The sequence below is a fragment of the Aythya ferina genome, assembly GCF_964211825.1.
Source record: "Aythya ferina genome assembly, chromosome: 12".
Taxonomy (NCBI): domain Eukaryota; kingdom Metazoa; phylum Chordata; class Aves; order Anseriformes; family Anatidae; genus Aythya; species Aythya ferina.
This window is the reverse complement of record NC_140308.1, coordinates 8,433,456-8,457,886: the sequence shown is the minus strand read 5'-3', so window position 1 is coordinate 8,457,886 and position 24,431 is coordinate 8,433,456. Positions and strand designations below refer to the sequence as shown.

Below are 24,431 nucleotides of genomic sequence, written 5' to 3'. Positions count from 1 at the left end.
AAAAAAATCAGATCTCATGCCAGCCACCTTAACAGCTGGAAGAACTTAAAGACTGAAAAAAAATTAGAAAAAAAATTAGAGAAAAAAAGCCAAATATGAATTTTTTCCTATTTGCACATATTCAGTTATAAACCCAGGCTTGATTTTTAAATTATTAGTGTATTTTGGTTTATGTATGATTTTTTTTATGTCATATGTTCATAAAATGCATTTCTCAACTATTTTCACAGTTACTTACAGTCTCCTTCAACATCATCTTGTTCCTTTAGGCACTTCAAACATATATTATTTATCCTAACCTCCAGCCTTTTTCTTTTTATTTTTCACCTTTGTATTTCTTACCAGGTATTTTTACACTTATTTGTCTTTATTCTTTAACCTTTCTACTTCTCCTTTGGTCTGGATATTTTACACCTTATAGATGTCTCTTTCTGACCCTTTATTTTTCATCTACATTGGATCATTTTTTTTGGTCATCGTATATTCACTGCTAGATGAAATACCTTCATTTATCTTTCAACACTTTCCATTTCCTTTCTACATCTTTGTTACATTGATTTGTCTCACCTTCTACTATAATAAGATCAGATGAAATTCAACAATCCTTTTACTCCATTTTGTTTCATTTCAGTCCGAAATACAAACTTAAGATTAATGTACATAGTATTTTGAGCTTCCTTAGTATAATCACTTAATACATTGCCATCAGTGATGTCCTATTCATTGTTAACAGTATATGGATAGCATTATTTCTGCTTGTTTTATTTCTAAATCAAAGAGACGATCAAATACAACAAATCTTCATTCTTGTGTAACAAATTATGTTAACAATCAACACAAAAATGTTAATAGAACTAAACACAGAATAAGCCACATTTATGTGCTTAATTTGCACAGCCTTGACAATCATTTGCAGGCACATCAATGACCATGAATATAAACTCTGAAGACAATCATTGGTTTGCATGAAATTGTTGGAAGACTACACTGAGGTTTCTTTATAATAAATTTCTCTCAACCATTTACTAGAGACCATGCATAAGTTTTCACTATACATACTTTAAAAGTTCTAAAAGATGTTGAAGATGAAAATGTGGACTGTAGGTTAAAAATCTCTATCATTTTCTGCTAGTTTTCCCCTTGTCTGAGCTCAATACTTTCGTCTTCTGCAATAATGACAACACAGCAGCAGAGTAGGAAGCCTTTTTGAGGCTAACACATGACATGGAAGCAAGCGACAGGGAACTGCATAGCAAAATCACATCAACTGGAAAAATCAAAAAGCTTCCTAGAAGATGCTCAGCATCACCTACTATTTTTATTAACAATATTTCTGGTTCTTTTTAGTTTTGAGCCATTATTGAGAATTCATCAACTTCAGCAGTAGCAGAAGTGTGATTTATATGGAAATGTAGATACATTTTTAGTAAGATCACAGCAATTTTATCAAATTCTGAACCCAGCAGTGTACTAGAAAGTTAAACCATATTGGAAGAGAATATTTACCTTCTATGTTAAAGTATTACGGTTATACATTTAACTTTATCAACATCTCATCACCACCATTCAGTCATCCAGTTTGACTTGGTCCTTCAAGAAATGTTACTCTTATGTGAGGTTTTCTTTAACCTAAGTAATTTTCTGTTATCAACAGCATTCACCAACCCATGCACCAAATCAATAATAAATATACTGAAGAATGTCAGGCCTTATGCTGTTACCTGGGGCAGCCATTACCAACTGCTTTCTACTCTCAGAAAACTATCTGCAGTTTTCAGGAAAGAAGGTCTTTTAAACCAGGTTGCCTGTCTGGTATGTCATATTGACATAACTCAATGCAAGTCACATAATTACATCATGCAACTCTATATTATTTGACATAGCTGAGGCTACATATCACAGTATAAAAGATCAGCTGGAAAATTTATATATATATTTTTTTTCCCCAAAAGGAAAGGGGAAAGGAGGGGGTGAACTCTCACAATCTTTATATTTTCATCCCTAGTCTCTGGAGAGAGAGGAAAAAACAGTTTGTCTACAGCATTGATTTTTATATATGTAACTAACATACCAAATTGACAGTGTCTTCACTACAACCTGAATCTAAAGCTTCTTGGGAAACGGTCTGGTGTCATGATCAGATTTCTGTTCAGATCTCAACATACTCTCAGGACTATATAAATATATATAAAATATGTATATTATACTACATTAGATTAAACCTGTGTGAACTACTGCACCTCCTTACAAGGCTGCAACCTTGTATACTAAAATATCTGTGATTTCTCATGCAATTCCTTTCAAAAGAAATGTGTTTAAAATAAATTACAATGCTAACAAAAGCAGTATTTTGATATATTTACTTGCATCATTGTAAAATCAGTAATGATATGATGTTCTGTTGCAATTAATACGACATTAGTGGAGCATATTGCATTTTCCTGTCTATTAAGAGGAGGATAAGAACTATGAGATAGATTTTATACATTATGGTTCACTTACGTGCAGTCTCTTTTGGTTTGCAAAAATCTAAGATTATCCTTGCACTAAGGCATCAGGAGATACAAAAAAAGGAACTAACTCATTGGCAGTTATTTACAAAGCACTGAATTCAGCATTCAGAGGAGACACTAATTTAATGAAGGCAAGGAATGTTGTCACTGTATGGAGAACGGGAATATGGAAGTTAAGCATGGACTGGTATGAGATGAAAGTGAGAAAAGATTACAAAGAGCAATTTATAATAATAACCAGACTCAGCTGAAGCTGAACCATGAATTGACATGGACATTCCCAGATGGGCAGATGGTAAATTTGATTGACTGCTATAGTTAGTTTTTAAGACAGATTAATATGGGTTATCACAACTCACAACAAAGAGCTCAGCACCAACAGCAAGATGAGAAGCCCTACACAGACATTTATAACACATACAAAAATACTATATTAGGGAAATTATTATAGAAAAATGAATAAGAGATGACAGAAACTGAAGGCTGTGTCTAGAACTGGGTGGTTTGCAATTACATGTTTTACATAGCAGAGGCAAAGGGAACAAACTGACCTGTTTGTCTTTTGACTTCACACTAGTTACAATAATACAAGTAGCTGTCTAGTTACTTAGTAAATAATGTAATTGCTGTTACTTCTTTATCTTAGTCTTTGGTTTTAAAAATAGCATGTTAATATTATAAAATTTATTTAAAATAAAAAAGTTAATATTATAAAATATCCAACATTACTCTTCTTGAAAATAGACATAGTTGAATGATTGGCAACCAAATGCCACACAAAAGGAAAATTTGCAGCTTAAACAGCCAAACTGTTAGGAAGACTGTCACTTGAGTGGGCTGCCAGGCTACAGAGTACCACAAAAACCTTTAAGGTCCATGTGGAATACATACGGACCCCTAGTCCAATCCCCTTTCTATAACCAAAAGTAGTATATATCTCATTCAGGCAGTTCTTATCTTCTTTGGAATCAATTATTAGTTAGAAGTACAAAGTTAACTGAATGAATGAGCAGCCTTAATGCCACTCATTGGTTGGTGGATGATCAGAGCCCCACTCTTTCTATGGGGACATTTAGGGATTTCAGAATGGAACAGACACTTAATCTTCAACAGATATTCTGCACTTATCTTGGCCAGTGAGTGGCACGCAGGGATGAGTAGAGGAGACAACATTACAGGATGAAAATATCAGCTTGCAGAGCTACTGGTGTTGTGAGAATAGGAGGACATAAAATAAAATCAAAGTTCCCCAAAACAGGACAATCAGCTATTTGCATTCAGGTGCATGCCAGCCTGTAATGAGGAAAACAGAAAAGTTTTAATTCTGTTTTTTATCCAGTTTCCAGGAGCAAGAAGTAAGGCCTAAAATCTAAAAGCTTGGATGCATGGACACAATATTGTGTTCGCCTCTGGGTAGCAGCCAATCCCCTTGAGATGCACAAGTGCACAAGTAGGTGGAGATTCTGAGCTGGCACAGAATGCCTGAAAGACATAGCCAATACCCCTTCTGTGCTCTTTAACAGCCAAGAAATGTGCGTCTGAACAATGCTTGTATTCCAATGAACAATGATTTTTGGATCCAGGAGCTTCTGGACGTACTGGGAAACAACACACCGTTTCTACATGTGGGATGCAGTCACTCTGAATAACAGCTGTGAGATAATAGTCAATTAATTATTCCAGCATCTACCTGATGCTTATGGCAGTAGCCATAATTGCTACCTAATTGCTGCTGTTACAGATACCAAGTACCTAAAATATGAAAGAAGCAAATAATTCTATTTTTACTTATTTAGGCAAACAGACAAGACAGATAGCTAAGGAATAAGTTATAACATGTTATTATTATTATTATTATTTTTTTCCCAGAAGCAGAGGCTAATATGACCTCAACAAAAGGCTGGGTATGATCTGCAAAGGTGGTGTATAAGATGTATCCTTTTTTACAGTGTAGGACTAATTAAAGAAAATGTCATTATTGGGTCTGCAGATGGGACAGCCTCTTGTCAAATTCAGCAGGGACTGGAGCAAGTTCAAAAAAAATCACTCAAGCTTGGTGCATTCAATTAGACTACATTTGAGGTCAAGAATAGTTTAGCACTGAGGAAAGTAACTTACTGAAGAAATACAACTCTGTTCATCAGTGCATTCAGAAAGCATTTTGGGAGAAACATGCTTATCTGCATGACTAGAGATTATGACTGCCACATACATGAATCCATATATATATATATATATATATATTATATATATATATATATTTTTTTTTTTGCTTCCAATGCTAAAAATGTTTTAGAAAGTGAGAGATCTTGCTAGTAAATATTTCAGTACAGTAGTCTGGCAGTGGAAGGGTTGAAAGAGTAATATGATTTAGCTTCTCCTCTCACAATCTCATTTAAAAAGTTAAAGAAATGCAAATGTCTACTTCCTTAAAATATTCTAAAAATCAAAATTATATAAAAAAAAACACAACAAAACAAAACAAAAAAGTCTTTATTATTCAACAAAAATATATAGTGAAGAATTTTCCAAATGAAAAGAATGTGAAACCTGTCATAGTAATAAATATTGAAAGAACATATTTCACAGGATTTATTTTCAGAAATTAGAATAATTCCCTTTTATTCAAAAAACATTTTACATCACCTTTTTACTAAAAAAAAAAAAAAAAGTTAGATTCAATAGTTTGAGTTCATTACTATAATCTATATTGAGATTATTTTCCATGCAAGCTACATGTATTATGCCTTGCAAAAAGAAAACAAACTTTAATTATCTTTAACAAGTACCACAGACTTAAATTTGTGTTTCCTTATTAATATAGGAAAGAAGCTGTATCTAGAAAGAACCTTTTAGAACAGTGATTTGCAGAATTTATCCAGCCTTCCTTCTGTACACTTTAAACTTTTCTTTGGGGTAATAATCAAGATGCACTGTAGAGTCAGTTTTCACCCCCTTTACAGGAGGCAACAAGCACAGCACATTTCCTAGTTGATATTTACCTCTTTCTCAGATCATATATTTTTCATTTGATTTGGAAGAATCCCTTTTATGTAAAGGGATATTCCTTCCATGGAGGAACACCCATTAATGTCAAGTACATGCAAGTTTATTGTGATAAGATTTTCAAAAGCAAGTGATGGGTAGAAAACCTTGAAGGAACTACACTCATGTCCTTGTCTGTACAGTTTTTCTTTAGTTATGACAGAAGGAGCATACAAATGTGTACTGCACTGATTTTTTCAAAAAGCTTTCTTTTTCTTTTTTCTGAATACAGAAACCCTGTTTGTCATTAAAAATGTAAAGACCCTTATGTTTTTGTCAGTTAAAGAAGAAAATGAAAGGAATTGCTTTTATAACAACCTGGTGTAGTAAGAGTCATCCAGTTAAGGAACTGCCAAAATACATGAGATTAAAGCAGATGCAGCTTGACATAACTTGTCATTAAAAATATATGCGGACAATATCAGCACATGTCAAAACAGTAAAATGTTTGATACGTGCAACTTATTTAAAAAATCCCAGTACACTTGCCAGTTTCCTACTGCCTTGCAAAATTGAAAAGCAAGAAAGGGAGAGTAAAACTTATTTTTTACTACAGGATTTCACAGAAACTGACGATTTGACTAACTGTGGTGCAATAAAGAACAAAAAAAAGAAAAGAAAGGGATATGCAAATAGCCGATATGGTATTCACCATTGGAGGATACTTATCCTATTTCTAAATTATGCAGAGCTGAAAGCAGGGAAATATTGAAACCAAAGTTTTCTCTTTCTTTGAAAAGAAAAGTTTAAAGTCAGTTTTATCCTGATGAAAAGTAGGAATGACATGGAAATATCCAAGATTTTCAAGGAGCAATAAACTAATTACCTGGGATTCAGATGCGCTCTGGAACATGCTGCAAGCCTCTTAGGCAAGGACAAGATATGGAAGACGACATCGAGATCAACAGAACTGAAAATTCTCAGAGTTTTCCACAGCTCAGTACCTTCTCCTAAGAAACTGCGATGATGTCTGAAAAAAATGAGCATCTATAAATATTATGCCAAGACATTTTATGGTCAGCAATTTATTACTTCTAAATGTAAATTTTGGTTTAACAAACCTTACAGACACTTACAGAATTGTTGTTAGTCCGTGCTTAAAACAATAAAAGCTTCAGAAAACAGTGTGATTTCTGGATGTGCCAATTTTGCATCTTGCCTAAGCCCTAAAATCTGTAAAAATCATTGTTCAGTGGACCTATGGAAGTCTATTTGACCACAATGCCTCACAGAAAGTTATTGATTTTTTGTTGAGGCTACCATACTCTCCTAAAGAGTGACAATGCTAAAAGGATTTCAATTTTTAATTTTAAGGATTTTAATGGAGGGTTTGCATACAGAACAAAGTTCTCAGAAGTGGCTTATATATATATATACACAAATAATTATATATACAAATAATTGAAATAATTAAATTTGAATGTACAAAGAAGACAAAGTCCATAACTTTTTACAGTGACACAAAGGTCTATTTTTAGTGGGACAACACCTCTTCAGTACAGGAAGCATATAAAAGGATTTTTATAGTCGTGCTTTGGGTTCTCCTAATGGCATTCAGTATTTGCTAATAGAAGCAAACAAAATGATTATCATCTAGAGTAACTTTTGTTATCAAGCATTATCAAATTAGTGACTAATATTTCTAATGTAAATAAGTATTATTAGTTTTCAATATGAAAAATTTACATAGATAATGGAATGACTATGAAAACATTGTCTTAGGACAGTTAAAATCTGTGTTACATTTAGCAAAACTGTGAACATGGATATTTATTTTTCTAGAACAAGAATAACCAACTTATTATGAATATAAAATGATGAAGCAAGTAGTGAAGAACATTTCTAATCGATAATCATTCTGGAATTAATTTGTGTAAAACTGTCCTTTTCATCTTCTATTTCCAGTAAGTTTTGAATTCAATGGAAGAAGTTCAATCCATTAATCAACATCCCAGTATTTGGTAAAAGGCATAGGAACAGTTCACAAAAGTGTATGGCAAACAATCTAAGGCTTTTCAAAAGAAAGCAGCTTATGTGAAAGAAGAAAAAGATGAAAAATAATAAATAAAACTACTAGTCATAAGCTTAAATCTTTCTTTCAGCAAGACAGATTCAGAAAACACAGAAGACTCTCTTTACTTCAATGTGCAGAAGAAAACATGAAGGAAAAATTTGCCCCAATATTTCAAAATAAGATGGTTTTAAAACAGTCTTACAATTTAATTTCCCCTCTAGTCTGTCTCCCACTTTTTGGATTAAAGTTGTCTACATTCTTCAGAGCTATCTGCAGAGTACTGAACACATAATACGAACCTTGTGAAAGAAAGCAACTAAAAAGTTGCTCCTATGGTCTGTTTGTTAAAATATTTTATGTATGCTCACATTTGTTAAGTGTGCTTAGACCTATTAAAGCAAGGTGTATTGTGTTCAGAATACTAACAAGGCCAGTTGACCTTCAAAAAAATACCCTGCTCAAGTTTGGCAAAACATGGTACATTCATATAATAATTATCACTCAAATTATGTTTTTCTATGCATATACAAGTTCTTCCTATTTTCCCATTTATTTTTATACACTAATTTATTTGCAATGCAACATGCCTGTACATAAAAATGTCTCATACTCCCTTATGTTGGCTTATTAATTGCAAGTCTACGCTAATTGGAATGCAGCTTTTTTATCCCTGAATTGTATTTTTTCCGTATTTTCTTAATTTCCAGTATATCTAACTGAATTATTTTTGCTCTGTTAGAGCCTATTTTAAATTATTCTTGTTACTTGCAGGAAGTAAGACTTCATGGTTGTTTAGCTAAAATGGAAGACACTCTTAAAAAGAAAGCACAAGAGAACCATTCACAGATCTACGAAGAGCCTTTTTTTTTTTTTTTTTTTTTTTTGCAATGATCAAGCCAGTGATATTCAACTGCCTAACTTCGAGTTAATTAATTAAAGTTAGGCACTCAGCAGTTTTGAGAATCCAAACTACTGTGTCGCCTTTTCCCTTATCTCTTGAAATTTGAGATAAACACAATCTTCTCTTTCTCTAGGGCAGACACATATCCAAAATATCTTGAATTCATTACTTGGAAAAAGCTACAGACCTGCAATTTTTAACCTGTAGGACACTAACATGGAATAGAGCAGTGCCAGCTTACTCAGATGTGCCCATATCCTTCATACCATGACAATGGAGATGGAGCTGATCTTGGTTTCTTTCTTTGCCAATTCAGTTCCCCATCTTCCCCAAATAAACAACCAGAAATTGTGCCAGGTGCCTCAAGCTACATATTTTTGTGATTTAAACACTGACTTCGGAGGAACAGGACTAAGATAATTCTCTTACAGTGATGATAATCCATCAACTATGATGACAGGGAAGACCTTTTGGACCAATAAAAGCTTTTTTTTTGAGCCACATCTTTAGCACTAACAGAAAAAGAAATGTTATATATATTTTTTCCTTGCCAATCGCATAAGCCATTTGGTCCTCCAGAATTTCAGAATTACCAAGTACAGTTCAAAGTTACGAAAACATATTATTCTCACAGTCTCATTTTGCATGAGCTGATTAGAATTATTTGACCCCCAAACTACTCAGTTTTTGATCAAATAATGGACTTCAATTAATAGCAAACCATTAGAAGTACTGCTCAAAATGAATTTCAGTTCTCTAAGTATTTTGGAGCCACAGAAATCAGTTAGGTCAAGGTTCTCCAATGCCAAGGAACGTTTATTGCAGATAGAGACTGTGGGTATGTATCTACTCCCACAGTCATCATAAGAGTTTTGCCTTCTAGTTCAACAAGAAGCGCACTGGAATCCTTCAGAGATGACTACGCTGCTACATGGTGAACAGAGCAACCAATTTTGTCACATTAAGAAACAATTTGATCTTGGGCTAAACCTTTTCGGGAAAATACATAAGATTTACAGAAGTAGCTCAATGTCAGCTGAAAGTCAGTACAAGTTGACCTGATATTTAAATTCTCTTCCCCCAGTAGTTAGAATTAAAGGCAATATTAATGTTTTTACTAAGGACTAATTCACAGGCACAAAATCCATTGACTTCCAGGTTAATGCTCTTCATCTTGTGTGCAATGGTGCCAGGATTGCAGGTAGCATATGTACTGTCCCTGTACAGTGTGCAAGGCATAAAGCTCATGAGTAAAACAATGCTAGTGGGGACCTACCCCGCTAGTCTTAGTGCAAGAGCTGCCCCTTGTTAGGATAACACCTAAAAATTCGATTTTCACTACTGGCTCAGTAACACTGTATAGAACTACGAGTTATTCTAAATTATCCTATGAGTTAACTAATAGTTATTCTGAAATCCCTCATTCACCACAGTCTTACCACCTTACTAAGAACTATGAACATGGATCTCATAGTTCTGTGGACAAATAATCCTCAATTTTAATACTATTTACCATTTGTCCAATTATCAATGGTAACCATTTCAGAAGAGTACATCAAGCATAATCAAGATGACTGGACTTTGTTTCTACAGTGCTTGGAACAGTATTACCTGTACCATTAAGTGCTATGGTGGCCCTGTCTGTCTGCATACTATAAAGGAGGATGAAGGCAGAGGGAATGGTCTATAAAGTTTCAATGATTCAAAATCATTCTGGTGTAATGACTTCTCTCATCTCTCCACAAAGCCATACAATTCATTGAGGGTAATGATAACACACTGAGAAAATTAAGTGCTCCTTCTGAATGAGCCAGAAGCTAAAAATACTTACACAACCAGCATTTACTTCTCACATTTCTCATAAATACTAGGATTATTACAAGACTTTCCCTAAACTAAAAACATAGGAAATAGCTCCTATTATTAGTATAAACCCCCCAAATCTGATAGAACTGAAATATTTAATAGAAGAGAGAGTCTGAGAGATAAATGCACACACTGAGTATAGATCTGTGCTGCACCTGTTTGACCTTAGGGCACAATTACTGTTTCTTCAGGGAAAAGTATATAGCAGCACAAAAATAAGGCCAGTCTTTAAACTTACCTTAAGAAAACTGTCTCTATCTATGGCTAAGATACTAAGTGTTTTTCGTTTGTTTGTTCCTCCCTCCTCCCCTCCTCCCCCCCACCCACCCTCCCTTATTATATTATGAGACAATTCCAGGTTAAAATTTTAGTTGGATTATGTACTTGTAACTGAAATCTAAAATTTTACTTCAGGTTGAAACTTGGCACACTAGATCTCAGTCTGACAGCAACTTTTTCTCTCTCTCTCTCTTTTTTTTTTTTTTTTAGTAACAAAAAATCCATAAGATTTTTTAAGGCTGCTAAAGTCAAGCTTTAAGCTTCAAAGCTTCAAGACTACAGAGTATTCTATTTAGACATATACAGAGTAAGTATGAATCCTAGTTCTTCCATGAGACATGCATACTTCTGCACCTCCTGTATGAACAGAAGCAGGGCACCACATATGTGAGGACAACATGCATTGTTTCTTACAGTCTGGATATAGTTTTCATGGTTATTACCACTTATTTGTTGTCACAGAGGGAACATTAAAAGGTGAATTGGAAGAAATGCTACAAGATTCTACTTCAGATAAAGAACTGTTAGCTATATTCAGGTTGGCTTAAAAATAGTTTGCATTATATAGATTTATGGGAAGCTAAGACTAAGGAAGAAAGATAATCAGAGATTCCAGTCATAGACATTTTTCATTGATGGAACTTTGCAGGGTCTAAAATAGTTCAATACTTACTTCAGTAGGACTCCAAATGCTTGGAAGCTGAGCAGAATGCGGTAGGAGATTACAAAAAAATTGTTCGAAAAGATGAAAGGCCTGCTGAAGATTTGTGCCATGAGCACTATTTTCTATTTCTTAGTTTCATTCTGAGAACATTATGAACTACTGTATTAAAATTTTAGACACTCACTGAGATGGATTTATCAAGGTTGATCAATCAACCTTGCTGGACCATGCCTTTTGGAAAATGTGAGCCTTTTTAGAAAAGAATCTTCATGGGTATATGCACATAAAAGAATGAGAGCATAAACTGCCAAGCTGCTATTTACTGAACAATCACCCTGCTGTTGACTAAAAAAATATGTAGAAAACAATTTATTTATTTATTGGGGGGGATGGGGGGGTGGGTGAGGAGGGAGAGGGGGAGGTGCTGCTGGTGGTGAATTGAAAGGCATCAGTGTGATTTGTTCAATATAAAATTTATTCTGATTTTTATATATGAGTTAAGCTTAGGCATACACAGCTCATGTAAGAATGGGCCTGAATAGTGTATTTCATCTAGCTATAAGCTGGGTATATTGAACCATTCCTGATATTAATAACAACTCCTAGAGGCAGGCAAGGGCATCTGTTCAAGTCCCAAGGTGTGAAGCTTTGATTGCTTGCAGATACATTGCAGTAAAATGGAGTTATTACAGGGACATTCAGTTAATTTGAATACTCATCTGTGAGAGAAAAAACTAGGAATTGCTTTGGATAGTATAATCAAAAGGTTTTGGACCAGTTGCATACTCATATAACACCATTCCAGAGCATACAGATAGGAAACCTGCTAGACCAATGTTGTTTTTCCAGAGTATCCACTCCTGAATCTCTACCCTTTATTAGCTCTCCAGAGGATATCATGCATGTCATCATTGCTGATATATGAAGCTCAAGCAAACTTGTAAACTAATAAACACATACAATTTATATATAGAGAGATGGATGTACATAAAAATCTATATATACATACACCTGTGCAATTAATAAGATTAATGCTTCATGTAGTAATTACATATCTACTGTGGAATGCTAATCTTAAGAAGAGTACTTATTACATTGGTTGATGTATTTGATTAATTCAGTATAGATAAACATTACAATTATAACACAGTTGTAAGGTTTATAATGCTTTTTTTTTTTTTTTTTTTTTTCCCCTGGAGGAATTCCAAAGTACTCCTTATAATTTAAACAAATGCCTCAAAAGCATATGCATACTGCATGCTTTGTAACATATTTTGAGTAAAGAAAAGACTAAATAAAAATTTAATGCTGCATTACAGAGGAAACTGGAAATGAGCTACATTTCTCTGTCAATACATTTCTGAGCTCAGGTTTAATATTAATGTTTTTAATAAAGATGGAGAAGAGAGATGTTTTTTCAGGAAGAAAGAGAAAGAGAAAGAGAAAGAGAAAGAGAAAGAGAAAGAGAAAGAGAAAGAGAAAGAGAAAGAGAAAGAGAAAGAGAAAGAGAAAGAGAAAGAGAAAGAGAAAGAGAAAGAGAAAGAGAAAGAGAAAGAGAAAGAGAAAGAGAAAGAGAAAGAGAAAGAGAAAGAGAAAGAGAAAGAGAAAGAGAAAGAGAAAAAAATAAGGTAAATGATAAAACCAAAACAAATAGTTGAGAAATTTAGACAATAATTTAGTGGCAGGTATTCTGCATTAATTTGCTTTCATGGCGTACCATACTCAGAAACTTGATTAGATGAACCTTATCAAAGCTCATCTGTCATTCAGCAAACTGAGAAATATTCATTTCATTGTTTTGTACTTCAGCTGTTTGTAAATTCTCAAGTTCTGTATATCTTCTGTACATGGTTGAAATGCCTTGGTCCCATGTCTATGAAAGGATTTATAACACTAAGTGCTCCTAAGCTGACTCAGGACACTGATCCCTTTCACAACAAAATCAGAAAAAAAAGTGATTTGTTTTTCACCTCCTTGACCTGTCATGATAGCTCAAGTGTTCGAGCTGGTGCAAGGGAGAGAGAAAAGCTATCCTGAGAATAAGACAATCCTGACAATCCAGACAATCCTGATTGCCTGTAAGGCAATCCTGACATATTTCTTGAATTTCCTTGGAATGCATCTCACACATGCCAAATTCAATAAGAGTATTCAACTTTATGCCTCATGCACACAGACACTATTGAATTCTGCTAAGGCACAATGACCAGTGCTTATTAAAAAAGTGATAGGCAGAGAGGAAAGAGGAGGAAATTAAAGATGCACATTCACAAGAGACAGAAGATAGGTTAGCACATGTACATTTCTTGTTTTTTTAATTATGTAAACAAATTTTCTCTCAGAGTCCATATGAGAGAGTCTCAGTACCTATGCAAATGTTTTTTGTTAATAATAAAGTATTTGTTTTATTAATCATAATGTATTCCTGCATTATTATGTTATTATAAACTTGCCTTACTCTTTATTAAAATGTAAGAAACGTTTTTTTTCATATTTAGTCTGCTTGGAAAACATAATTTTTCATTATTTATTTTATTGAATTAAATGTTCAAGCTACTAAACTCCAGGTAATTTAGCTTAGTATCATGTAGACATGAGTCAGCTCTTAAAATGTACATGGTTTTGTTATAAATTTGTACAGTGCATATCCACACATACCCTTTGGAATCTCTCTTTTCTAATTTTCCTCTCTACAACATTTTTCTGTATTGTATTTCAAACAAATATGGCTGTTTAGTGAAAATCGTGTTTTCTATAAAATATTTACTTGTTTATCTGAAATAGTCTGAAAAAGGGTCTGTGAAAAAACTACCTTATAAACAGAAGAGTGACTGTAGAGTATCATAAAGATAAGCTGTAAAAAGATTTCTTCTACTTTAGTGGCTTTTAAGAAAAAAAGGTTGTGAGTAAATTTAATCAAAATATGTTTTCTATTTTCTCATAATTACTCACAGTAATCTCATGTTACTGAAAATATGCCTAGTACTTTCCTAAAAACAATAACGTTAAATACACAGAATATGCACCAAAATACTAGGGTACATTAAAATCAACAAAGATTTATGTCCAAAATTTGCTCTGAATTTTGCTACCTGAAGAAAAGTGCACACAGAGCTGTTCCCTTTTACCATTAAATAAAAATGCTTGGAATTAAGAAAAAGTTAGTCAGTACTCAATAAACTTAAAATATTCCTTCCACTATGTTTTAACATTATTTAAGTTTTACATCAGTGTTCCTTGAAATGTTTACATGGAAGTAAAAGTTCCGTTGTTCCATTGCTGTCTCAGTACTAGCAAAAAGACATCTAGAGAGTTGTCATAATGCAGCTAATACCCTAAATATATCACACAAGTCACTGACTATTAAACATATGCTGGTAACTTATCAATTGAGTGCATGGACTCTCATAGGCACATATATCAATATTAATTTATTAGAAAAAAATTATGAGGAAACCACTTGAAGAACACTGTCAGACGTGCAGAATATTTATTTATTTTGTGTTCTAGTTAAAAAGGCTCTAGTTTGTCACTACCTGCGTTGAAGGATAAAACAGAAGGATATTTGACATTGTGTTCATGTACTAGGAAAAGAGGAAAGGGGAGAAGGGAGAATAGAGTTTTTTTCAACTTTCTTCCTATGAAAGGAACCTAAAGCAATAACACAAAAATCAGCTAGTCTCAGAGCTTGACCTGAGTGCTGCGATGATGCAGATTAAGACACTGCCAGTGTTTTGCAGTACTGCCTGTGATCCCCTGTGTCAGACTTTGGGACAGTCTGACAAACTGCAAAGGAGGCAACCAGCCCTAGACATCATTCCACAGCTCTGTGGGCTCTTCCCATTCATTTTCTTCACCGTTGGGCCAGCAAACAACTAAAATATTTACTGTCAGAGTCTTCCTCCCATCCAATACACATAATTACCTCACACATGAAGAAAGCTTTTAATAAGAAACTTTGAAGAAAAAGAGAAGGAGGTGGTTGAAGATATCTGCCTGGTAAGTGGAAGTTTTCTTTCCTTTTTCATTGAGAAAATGGAGATTTTAAATAATAAGATGTTATAACAACTAGCAGTTAACACTTCTGTGCAGATGAAGGTTTATTTATTTATTTATTTATTTTTAACAGATACGTTATGGCATATTCAGACTTGAAAAATTGAAAACTGAGCAATTTAATACTAAAGAAATTCATCTTCATTACTATTCTTAATACTATTTTTGCATTAGAAGGTGTATAGATACCACTAGCAGCTGACTGATACGTTAATTGATCTGCATACCCTTTCTGAAGAAGCATAGCTACCCACAGTAGATTGGACTGGTCAGACATAGCATCCAGGCAAGCAAAAGAAAAAAAAAAGTAAAGAAAATAATAAAAAAAATACAGTATGCAGACCTGAACAGGAGAACAACCCTACGTACCTTGGTGTTTCCCGCTAAATGACTGAAAAAATTGGTGGTGAGTGGAAAGGAAAGCGGGGATGAAATCTTTCATCTTGGGAAATTACTATATATTAAATTAATTATTATCCCAAGTATTTTGATAATTACAACCGTAGTTTCTAAGATAAATTCCACTAAAATACTTGGCAAAATAGCGACACGCTACAAAGCATTGCTTCGGTTCCACAATACATCTTCAAAATTTAGGAAGTTACTTTTACATGCCTAAACCACATATACTAAAGCATGAGACCCATACTTATGTCCCATAGGGTAAATAACTGTGATAAGTAAAACAGACCCAGCAAATCTCTTCTGTTCACTGCAACCACACAATTAATTTGTGTATGTTCTCTTAAGGGACATGTTTGCTCAGTGCTCTGTGCTATGAAGCATTCACAGAAAAACAAAAACTAATAGAACTTCCTAAGTCTTGTACACACAAAGTGTACTTTGTTTCTCCCTACAGCTTCTTAAATTTACCACCTTGGAGGAAAAGACATGATCAATAATTACCTGCAAGAACTCCAAAAGGAATTTTGTGCAGCACAGGAGGGAGCTAAGGGGAAGATAAAGGCAAACATCAAGGTACCTGGAAGCAGAAGTGATTTAAAGGGTCAAGAGATGGACCAGGAGAAGCCAGAGGGGCTTTCTCCAGCTCTGCTGGAGAACATGTCACAGTCTTACAAGCATGTTCCTGGTACGTGAGAAGAGTGTTAAACACAGGAGGTAAGCTATCCTGCTTTCACCAAGGGAATAAACTATCATAAATTACTCAGCACTGACTACAGAGGAAAACCAGGTAGATACTGTTAAGCAGCAGACATGGAATGAAATCTCTGTCTCACCCACTGAAATGAGGTCTGTCCTTTCTCTAAGAAGCCACAGAAGCTCAGCACCTTGCACAGCTATATGCAAGATGAATACATTTTCCTAAATCTTACTACAGCCAATGAGGAAAAAGACTACTTTTTACCTTAATTGCAAGGTAAAAATAAGGGATTAATCTCCTCTGAAGACAAAAAGTTGCCTTCATCCATGCTTCTCAGCCACAATCTCTTTATAAATGAAAATTAGTTTATTATATAATTTATTACGAAAATGAACAAACTGATACATAACACCTTACAAAAGAAAAAACAAAAAACAACAAAAACATAATAAACCATTAAGCAAAACATGCTATAGTCTTCAAAAATGGAAACAGCATTTCAAAGCTAAATAGAAATTGAAAACAATCGCTCTGTTATTTTACCAACTGTATCAGCTAAATATTAGAATTGCTTGTAAATCTTATCCTGCCTATACACTTAAACCATCCTAGTAAATTATCATTGTGTTAGTTTCACCTTTAATATCTTCCTATTAGTAAAAGGAGCTGGTCCCTACCAGCAAGAATATTGCTGTTATGCATATGTATTTTATATACATATATACACATACCTATACATACACACATGGCAAAGGAGTAAGAATAGCAAAATAACAGGACTCCATGAAATGCAGAAGTAATGAACTAAAAAAACATCACTAACAGTAAGAATGAATGCTGTTTAGTTTTAATGGAGATTGTATGCACTTACCCCGTTAACTGAACATATACCTCATAGCACAGATTCTGAGAAAAATTACACTAGTGACCTTCAAGATGGGGTTAATGCTGTTATCTTTTCATTTCTATTGAGGTATTACCAGTTCTTGATTTCCCAGATACTACAAACAAATCCATATTCTAATTTCTTCCATGTCAGTAAGGATTAAGGTACATGTTACAAAAACAACAGATTTATATGGACTAACTGGCTCATAATCTAACCCTGAAAAATGTAACCTATGCAAGTATGCATATTATTTCTATCAATAAATTTGCCATTGCATGTTCTTAAAAATACCCAAATGACAACAATAATGATGATTATTGCTTGAATCTCACTGAAATAAAAAGTAAAAAGAAGCAAAACCAGATGAAATCCTCCCACATGTCACTTTTTACATCAAAATAACACTCAGCAAACTGGTACCTGGAAATTTCTGTGTTATTATTAGCCAGTTAATAAGTAACCTCAAAACATTTTAAGTTACTGGTATTTATTAACACAGGTAAAGTAACTACAAGCATCAACAAATTTTGCATTATCACTCCAAAATATAGGGTCCCTCTTCTGATGTAAAAGATGTATAAAATGCATGCAAATTAAAGGCTACAGCCATGGAATCATAAACGTCAGAAATGAAAGTGACCTCTTCTAGTTCAGCTACTGCAATGAGACCTGATTTTATTTATTTTGAGTGAAATCTGTTCTTAACAGGCATGGATATAACTCCCTGACTAACATATCTCCTCCCACACAAACTCACATGCTAAACGAAGGAAGAAATGTAAAGGATTAAAAAGACAGGCAAACAGAGGTAACAACTGAAACCTGACAGAAAAAAAAAAAAAAAAATCCATTGTACCCTTAATCACTTCCTTACAGTGTAGAATTACTCGCAGAAAAGCCTTTACAACTTTCTTCAGAGATGAGATGGGCTTTGCAACACGTTAGTTTGTCAAATGCTTGCTCAAGCAAAGACAGATTATTTTTTATTTTATCTATACATACTGTTAGTACAATAGCATAATGCATACCTTCCTGAGATAAGAACAATATACGATGATGTAAGAGACCAGTGCTGGTCAGTTCTGGAAAAAAAAAAAAAAAAAAAAGATTTATAAAATGTGGTAGCTCAGCACTTCCCAGCCACTGACTTGCTCTCCCCAGGTGGGATGTGGGTGAGAATAGGAAAGGTAAAAGTGTGAGAATTCATGGGTTGAGATAAAGACAGCTTACTAGGTAAGCAAAAGCTGTGTGCACAAGGAAATCAAATCAAGGAATTAATTTGCTGCTTCCCATCAGCAGGCAGGTGTTTGGTCATGTCCAGTAAAGCAGGGCTCATCATACATAATGGTATCTTGGGAAGATAGACACCATCACTCCAAATGTCCCTCCCTTCTCCTTCTTTACCCCAGCTTTTACTCTGGAGCACGGAACAGCGCTTGACTCTGTGTAAGCACTACTCAGCAACAAATAAAAACACCAGTGTATTATCATCGCTATTTTCATCAGAAATCCAAAACACAGCATCATATGAGCCTCTATCAAGAAAATTATCCCAGTCAAAAGCATGAGAAGAACCATCTTTCAGTACATTTATTCATATAGAGGAGGATGCATTATCCAACTAATCTTAATACCACATATGAATGTGTGATTTGAAGTTCACACACATTCGATGACATAATTTCACACAGCAAGACATTTGGTGTTATCAGAGTCAGTTTGCCAGTCTGAGTTTCTAGTGAACCTATCAGTCTTTCTGAACTGACCTTTGGGAAACCTCTGTCCTTCTATCCCCCTTAACTAGATGAGTGTAAACCAGAGGGACCAGACTCCCCAGCACTTTGTGGATTACCCACTAAAATGAACAGGAAATGCTATGTGCTGGTGTGGAGAGACTTGCCAGGTGCAGAGTTTGCTAAAGCTCTGTGCTGGCTGAATACACTGAACCCATTGTATTTTTAGCACAATGAACATGAATTTTGTGCAGACCCAGAAAACAAAGAGACATAAGACTGGGATATCCATATATCTGCCCCTATTACATCAGTAAAAAGACAGAAGATTTCATAAGATTTTCATGCACAGGTTCATAAGATTTCCAAAACCTTGTGTTGTTAATGGTAGATATTATCTTTTTCCATAGATACCTTTCCTATGTTCATATTTTAAAGGCAAAAAGAAGAAAATGTCTTCAACTGTAAAAGATTCTATCTGAATTTAAAAAAATTACTACAAGTTATTACTCACCAAATCTGGAATAAGCCAGACCCTGATCACAGCTGGGCATGTAGTTATAGACAAATTTAGCTTTACTATGCAGAAAAATAGTCTTAATCACTTCTTTATTTGTTAAAAATTCAGAAATGATCTCTTCTCTCCCTGGCTTTGTTGTTAACCCTAACAGTAACCTTAATCAGCTACTTTTGCACTGCATTGGTTTTAGTGCTTTTGAAAGCTTTATTGCTACATCAAAACAGACAGTTGAAGACACTGAGTTATAGAACACTAGTGTCTTTCTCTTATAATTATTGGCTTGGGGACAGGAATTAGAGTGGAGATTATTACAGTCATTATGATTTTCAACGAAATATCATGTTTTCTTTCTCTTTCAACCTCAAATTTTAAGATGATTTGCTGCAGTTTCAGTTTTGTTCAAGAGGCTGCTTCCAGTCAAAGGTTATGGAGTAATAGATTTCAAGAAGATGTAAGACAGACTTGTAATTTACTAAGTCTAGAGATATACAATTAAATTTATTTATTTTTTTAACTGCACCAGACAAATTTCAGTATATTCATAAGAGCAGCCAACTGAATGAGACAGAACCATTTATCTGAAAATACCCAAAAAGTAGTGCCTAGGGAATATGAGTATGAGAACAGGAAATGCTTATGAAATGCCTTCCCTAGCATTTTTGTGTACTCCAGCCTCTTTCAACTGAGGGACTTCCAGGTCAGATATGGTTTTCCATACCAGGTTTCATCTGACCTTATTTTGCTTCTAATTATTTCAGCAGTACTGCAAATTTTGAGATAAAACTCTACAAACTCTTCCTACTGCAATGTCTACTATTCGATGTTAAACAAAAAAAGCTGCTTTCGAAGTTCAGTGTGAGATAACTTTTGGTAGACCACATTTTTTTTATGAAAACCTGAGAAGACCCTTAAGTAAAATAACCTTCACCAACAAACCAGATTCTAAAGAGTCAGATGAAATAATTTTGACCTCAATAACAAATGATTTTTGGTTAGTATTTCAATGAAACATCTTGAATTTCACTAGCTATGCCTTCCACTCCCTAAACACCAGTCTCCTGGTCTCTACAGTCTCCTCTTGGTTCCATCTTACTCATTTAGATCCTGCCAGTTTCCATGATATTTAGGATGATCAGTTATGAAGATTGTATCTACTCATCATTACTGTCTATCAATACTTTCCATTGTAGATAAGAAGAAATTAAGAACTGCCCTCTAGGGAAAAAAAAGTTTTATTTCCTTTAGTTGTAACAACATTTACAAATGTGTCTTCAACAATTACTTACAACATAATAAGTACCTTTCAACATAAAAACAGATCTCACAGTTCAAGGTTTTCTTGGTCTTACAAGAATCAGTACAATGCAGAAATTTTATAATCAGAAAAATCAGCCTTCAGAGGAGAATTTTGATTACAATATCAAAGTTTCAAATAAATCTCAATGGTTGCTTAGATTCAAAGTACTCCGACTTCAAGAGAAATTAATCATTTCAGAGGAGCATTACATAGAAGATAAACGAATGGTTGTTTCCATGTTTCTCCCAGTCTTTAAAACTTATCTTGGGATAAATAATCTTGTGGGCAGAGTAAAGAAGTAAAAATAAATAAATAAATAAATAAATAAACTCCTCCATCTCATTTTGCATAAATGAATTGAGAGGAATAGGAAATGTTATTATGATATGTTAAGCATGTGCCTGTAGGAGCTAATTCTACTAAAATTATTGGTACATACTTAAAAGAAAATGCAATAGCTCATTTCAGCAGGAAGCAGAAATATCTAGTACTGAAGGAAGTATGTACATTTTACTCAGGAGACCAATCTACTTTGAAATGAATTATTTAAAATCAAGGAAAAATATATGTAAGACAGTCCTTCTAAAAGCTACATTTATCATAGATTCTCTACTGGAATCCCACAGCAAAATATCCCACAAGGAGGAGGGACCAAAAGCAGCCAACTTAACAGCTAATGGAGCTCTAGCAAAGTCATATCTACAAGATTTCATGAATAATTGAAGAGACAAAATGGAATAAAAAGTATTCTGAAAGGACTGCTTGAAGTCTGATAAATTCAATGCTTTAACTGGATTGATATAATTCTACAAGGCTTTTGAAAGCAGTAGGCTTTTCCTTTCATAATACAAAGGATTAAACAGTAAAATTACATGTACAGATGTATACAGACATGTTCCTGCATACATATTGAAAGGAAATCTATCTGATCCATTCCTACTGTTATGTGAACTAAAAAAAAAAAAATTGCATTAAGGAGGAAAAGAGATGGCATGAGATGGTATGAAAGGACTTCAAGTGAGAAGCAACTGAGAAGCCATTTTGGAGGAACTGAACAAGATGCAAAGAAAGTTTCACCACACAATGGCACCACAGTTGATGTGAATTGCACCCTTATATATAACACTACAGCCAAAGATAATGTGTAAGTGGAAGTCTCCAAGATTAATCTCAGGGCTGTCTTAGGTAAAGTGAGATGTATACACTTTGATAGATTAACGCGTATGTGATCCAGGCACTATTCCATAGAATAGGGAAAGTCTAAGGAAGGGAAGAAAATCCACCATGATGTTTACTACAGGACTTCCATTGAATAGTTTTAATTAAGAAGGCTGTAAAAAGAGAACCACCTCTGGTTTTAGTATAATAGCTCAGATGGAGTATTTAGAAAAGGATCTCAGAAGTTGTTTATATCAACAATAAATTTCTGAATCACTGTATGGGCAGAAGATGCTTTGTATTCCTGCACCAGATGAAGAAAGGGAAGACAAGATGGTCAAAGTTCCCTTAATATTACAAACAATGGAAATAATGCTGAGGGGGTCTTCCAGATTTACATCAATCTTACTACGTTCATTCATAAAGAATAGCTTCTGCCTTGATATCACATAATACTCTTTATAGGTGTCTGAGAAAAATGGTTTATAGACAACAGAAAAAATAAACATGATTTGAAAAATATGACATTAAAATAAAAGATTAGAAAAATGAGAAGATTAATGGGCTATACTAGATGACAAATTAGAAAGAATAATCTACTGTCAAGATAAAATCAAAATAACCTAATAAATCCTTTTGCAACTATGATAATTTTGTACAAAAGTATTTCATTAAAAAATAATTTTTCACAGTGTTTTCAGTGTGACAGGAAAGAAAGCATCCCCTAAGAGCTCAACAAGGAGCTTTATAACAAGCTGGAGATCCAGGAGGACCACTGACTAATTCTTCTCATTTGGCAGATTTTACGAAGCTGAGGATGCTTATCTACCTTACTCATCCTAGCCCCATTTTTCATTTTGTAAGTTTGCCAAAAAGGTGACACTTATGAAGTCTATCCTTTGTACAAAAAATGTAAGGTATAAATATGCAATGCAGCTTTGATGTATTTATCTTATGTTACAACATGTTCTTACATGTGGAGGATTCATATGAAATACTTCATCATCACTGCATTCTACATCATTATAGACAATAGTATTCAGAATGACTGTTATTTTGAAATTAACTCTGAGCACTTCTTGGTTTTGTCTCACCTAGACCATCCAGTCTGCAGTCAGAAGAGAAAGCAAGGAAAGTCAGTAACTACATAAGAATTGCCCATTTGATGAGGAAAAGAAAAATGATACACAAAACATTTACAGAACAGCTAAGTTCACATGAAATATTGTTTAAGTCTTGTCTTCCAAATAGAAAGCTGACAAAACTGTATCAGTGAATGTTATGGCAGTGCAAATTCCATTACATTAAAAAAAAAAAATTATTTGTAATCATTCTTTGCAATATTTTTTAAAACCTTACAGGCCCACCCCAGACAATCTCTGGGAAAATTTATATAATACAGCTAATATTACAATGTCTTAAAAATATTAGCTTGCTGGACAAATATGTACTTTTGGATAAACAGCACCTGACCTTACAACAGCCATTCTTCTAAATGTTACAGCACTACTAATATTGTTTCAATTAAATAAAAATTAAAGCTGAGAAAATATCACAAAAGGGTAATCTAATATTTGATCGTTAATGTGCTTATGTAAAGTGATATTTACAACAGCATTTTGTGAACTGGACAATTTCTCTTAAAAAAAATGTAGTTTTAATAAATTTTAGTACAGTGCACTTTCGTGGTCTGCACGTTATCCTCAGAAGGGTTGTCAAGCTTCATCTAAGATCAGTTCCTCAGTCTTGAGGATGAAGCTTTTTTACGGAACAAACCTGCACCTTTAGATCAGACTGAAAATTTCCTTTACTGGCCTCTCAAACTGGACAGAATATAACATAGGAGATTATCTTGGCATCACTGAAATTAATTTCATGATCTTTAAGGGACCGATTGCTTGCTTCCCTTCCCAAATACCTAGATGAGCAATACTCAAAACCACTGAAATCCTTGAAAACCAGCAATTATGCCCATACACCTCACAACTGAGAATAATTTACACAGATTAACTGGTTGTCTTCAAACAATATCCATTCCATTAAAGATAGATATACTAAATGGGGGAAAAAATAAAGAGAATGGTTGGTAGAACTGATTACCAGTGTTGGTGCTTCAGGAAATGAGGCAAATTTCTTTGGCTGTCTCTCTGCTCCTGCATAGTCTAAGGACAGATGGCCATGTGAGCTTTGGTGTGCTGAGACACAGCTATCCTGCAGACTGGTAGCAGCTAAGTGCAAGAAGAAACATAAACTACTAGTTTCTAAAGAATCACAATACTTTTATGTCCTGTAGATACCTTTTCCTCTTATGCATCCAACTTAATTCTTTGAGTTACGGTAAGGCTTATATCTGCTCCTTAAGAGAATTTCTTCTTGAAATTAATTATATTCCAA

At 34.1% G+C, this 24,431-nt stretch overlaps 1 long non-coding RNA gene across 1 annotated transcript in view; it reads right to left on the bottom strand.

Annotated features, from left to right (window-relative positions):
• The window catches only part of LOC311443519, a 28,101-nt gene extending 21,591 nt beyond the window's left edge, over nucleotides 1-6,510 (bottom strand). Inside the window, exon 1 of the long non-coding RNA XR_014697309.1 lies at nucleotides 6,385-6,510. This is a non-coding gene — a long non-coding RNA (uncharacterized lncRNA). The remainder of the gene's footprint in view (nucleotides 1-6,384) is intronic.
• Nucleotides 6,511-24,431: the final 17,921 nt, after the last annotated feature.